Here is a 3682-nt window from a genome sequence, read left to right as displayed (position 1 = left end):
GGAGGAAACCTTCTAAATCCCTTTCCGTGTTCGCATACGAAGGAGATGGACAAGATCGTAACTCCGAGCCCAAGGCGAAAAGGCTACATTTGCGATGGCTCCTAAAAAAGCCCAAGGCGCAACCGCAGGAGGATCGTCTCCTAGCATCCACGTGGACATCTCACCCCAAGTGCAGGTTTTCCTTCCTAATTTCTGTTTGGTATTGTTATAATTCAGTCGTGCAATGATAAATGTTGGAAATAGGATGCATTTTTCATCTTAAAATGCTTTGGAAAAATTAGCTCATGACGGAGGAATTTAGTCATCAATATTTTCAATAAAACAAGCAAAATAAAGGGAGCATAAATGCATTTCTAGCAAATAGTTTTATGCATTACAATGAATTAAAATTAGATTAATGTCCATTGTTACAAAACGGAATTAAAATAGTGTACTTCGTTTAAGCATGGAAGTATAAACTGCATGTCGCATTATTAGGCCATATCCTCTTCGCAATGAATCATCATGGGAAGTGCTAGGAATCCTTAGAAAAGTGCAAGGCATAAAATGATTCTTACGATGCATAACTCTAGGCAATTATCATTTGTCAACTGCATAAATTATGAAGTTAAAGATTGCTTATTTAGCAAGAATTTTGTTCACAAGTTATAGGAAGATTAGTTGGAATTAACCTAGCCTATGTGTGACCTTAAATCAATAAGTTAGGGTTGAAAAACAATTTACGCATAGACAATGAGTTATGTGTTTATGGAAATGATAACTTAATTATCTTCAGGGGTTAAACAAATTGGCATAAACCTAAACACCTAAACCGCGGAGTACTCATTTAGAAAGAGTTAAATTCCAAGAAATTCACTAGGAATTAATTATATGAGCTGCTGTTTGGCCCAAATTTGGGAGGAAAAGTGGTACCATCTGATAGCTTTTGCTAGTCAGAAGTTGGGTATATCAAAAATTAACTACACATATATGGAGAAGTTGTGCCTTGCGATGGTATTTGCGACCAAAAAGTTCAGGCACTACATTCTTTATGAGAGGGTGGTTTTTTATACGAAGGTGGAAAGGCTTCGATTGTTGTTGAATAAGTTACAGCCGCCTGACCGTTTAGCAAAGTGGTTAATCACTTTGTAGGAATTTTATTATGAGATTAAGAGCAAGCCGCCAAAACTTCAGGGCATTGTAGAGTGTCTTGTGGATTTCGGAGAGCCAAAAGAGGTCGTGGTTGAAGAGAGTGGCATGGAGACTTTGTTCAAGATTGATACGGCGTCTATTCCCTCCTGGTATGCTGCTATAACACACTATCTTTCTACGGGAGAGACTAGAGCTACTTTATCAAAATCGGAGAAGAGAAAGATTAAACAGTAGGCATTGAAATTTTCCTTGATCGCAGGCACATTATATCGGCAGGGTGTTGATGATATCTATCGCCGATGTGTGATGCATGACAAGGTTCCCTTTATTTTGGAAGAATGCCATGACTCCGCTTGTGGAGGGCACTTTGCTGGGTGGTTAACGGCACAGAAGGCTTTAAGAGCTGGATATTGGTGGTTGTCCATCTTCCAAGATTCATTTGACTACATTAAGAGATGTGATACATATCAAAGACATGATAGCAGAGAGAATATAAAGCGTCAACTCACGCCTACCATGGATATCCTTCCATTTGAGAAGTGGGGCATTGACTTTGTGGGTCCAATTACCATTTTCTACTACTCAAAAGAGGTACATTATAGTAGCAACTGATTATTTCACAAAATGGTCAGAATGGTCCACCAAAGAAAATAGTATCGGACCATGGAACTCAGTTTTTAAATAAAATGATTAAAATTATGACTGAAGCTTGGAAAATCAAGCATAACAAGAAGACCCCCTATAATCCGCAAGTAAATGGACAAGTCGAAAGTACCAATAAGCAGCTTGTGGGTATCCTATCCAAGATAGTCTCTGCGGGACTGGAATACAAAATTATATGTGGCATTTTGGGCATATAATAGATGTTTAAATGAGGCACTGGCCACACCCTATTCAAATTAGTTTACGGGGAGGAGTGCGTATTGCCCTTAGAAATTGAGTTGCTGACCATTAGATTCGCAATCAATCATTCTCTGGGGGATGAAGATGCCCTATTTGAGCGGTTTACGACTATAGCCCACTTAGACGAGCTCAAATTTCAGAGTTTTTTGCACCTATAGGTAGCTAAACGTCCGATGAAATGGTTGCATGATCTGAAAGTGAAGAAATATACTTTTAAAAGGGGACAGTTAGTTCTATATTATGATACGCATAGGGAGCTATTTCCAGGAAAGCTGGAACCTCGATGGGATGGCCCTTACAAGATAGTTCGGATAGGTAAAAATAAGTCCACATTTCTATTAGCTGATCTACAAGGAATTGAATTTAAGAATAAGGTTAATCTTAATAAGATTAAAACCTTATTATTTCTAAGTATGCTAACACGAAAAAATGCATTCCAAGTCCATGCTGGGACTGATTGGAGACCTATAGGAGAGCTTAAATTGGTTGATGGGGTGGTTAATCCCTTATTTGGAGCACCCATATCTCGAGCAAAGATATCATCAGGGGAGGCTTATCTGTTGGAGAAAGCGATTTAACGTGGTTGAGCAAGAAGACGGTACCTTTGTGTGGGAATTTAAATTTTTCTGCCATCACTACTTACAAATATTGACAAGCATCCCTATTGAGTTTAATGAAGAAGGTGCGATGGAGCCGTCAGTTCATCCTTTAAATATGTTGAACTTTGACTATCATAATTATGACTAGAGGAGTTCTTGAGGGCTGGCTATGTAAACCCATTATGGACGTGTACATTATATTTTGATGGAGCGTCGGAGTAGTTATCTGAGATCCCCGATGTAGAGTTACAATGAAATTAGCTGCTTATCTCGGGGTAGGATTTACTAACAACATGGCTGAGTATAAAGCCCTGATTATGGGACTGAATATTTCTAAGAAAGGTGGCATTAGGTGGTTGTTAATAAAAGGGGATTCCCAGCACAACTGATCTTAAATCAACTCAATGGGACATATACAGTCCAGAATCCTCTCCTTCGTATGTATCATCGAATTGCTATAACCCTACTTGATGAATTTGAGAGCATCTCTTTAGCTAATTCCACGTTATTGAAATCAGTTTTTGCAGATTTCTTGGCTAATTTTGCTTATGAAGAGGACCTCTTTTTCAAATGTGATCCTAGTCCGGATGTTGCTATTGATACTAAGACAGGACCTGGTCACATGTGGGGGATGTTATCAAACCACGCGTTATATGGCAGGCGATGGTTGATATGGGTAATGCAAAGAGTAGCCAAGACTCATCTACCGTTGTTATCTTGGACCCATAGGTTGATCCGATGACATATTATGCGTACGCCTCTTGCTATATATGTAGGAGGTATGGGCCATAATTTGATGGATTTAATTTAGGGTTGAGAGCCCTATTTTTCCCCTTGGAATGGAGTGTATTTGTGTATATCTGCCTTCTTCCAAGGAGGGATCTCTATGAGCTGTTTTGTTTGATTCCATTAGGCTAAGAGGGCTAGCTAGTTTGCAGTGAAATGTGCTATTTCTTTAGGCCAAGAGGGCCCTATCTATGTTTGGTGCAGGTGCATTTAATGCTTTGTTGTTTTAGTGATTGCACCATACAGGTTGACGAAGTCACTGG

The sequence above is a fragment of the Lygodium microphyllum genome, chromosome 17 (genome assembly GCF_053477565.2).
Source record: "Lygodium microphyllum isolate KBCC chromosome 17, Lygodium_microphyllum_v1.1.10, whole genome shotgun sequence".
NCBI classification, from domain to species: Eukaryota; Viridiplantae; Streptophyta; class Polypodiopsida; order Schizaeales; family Lygodiaceae; genus Lygodium; species Lygodium microphyllum.
The sequence above is the reverse complement of the archived record's forward strand: the minus strand, read 5'-3'. Positions refer to the sequence as shown.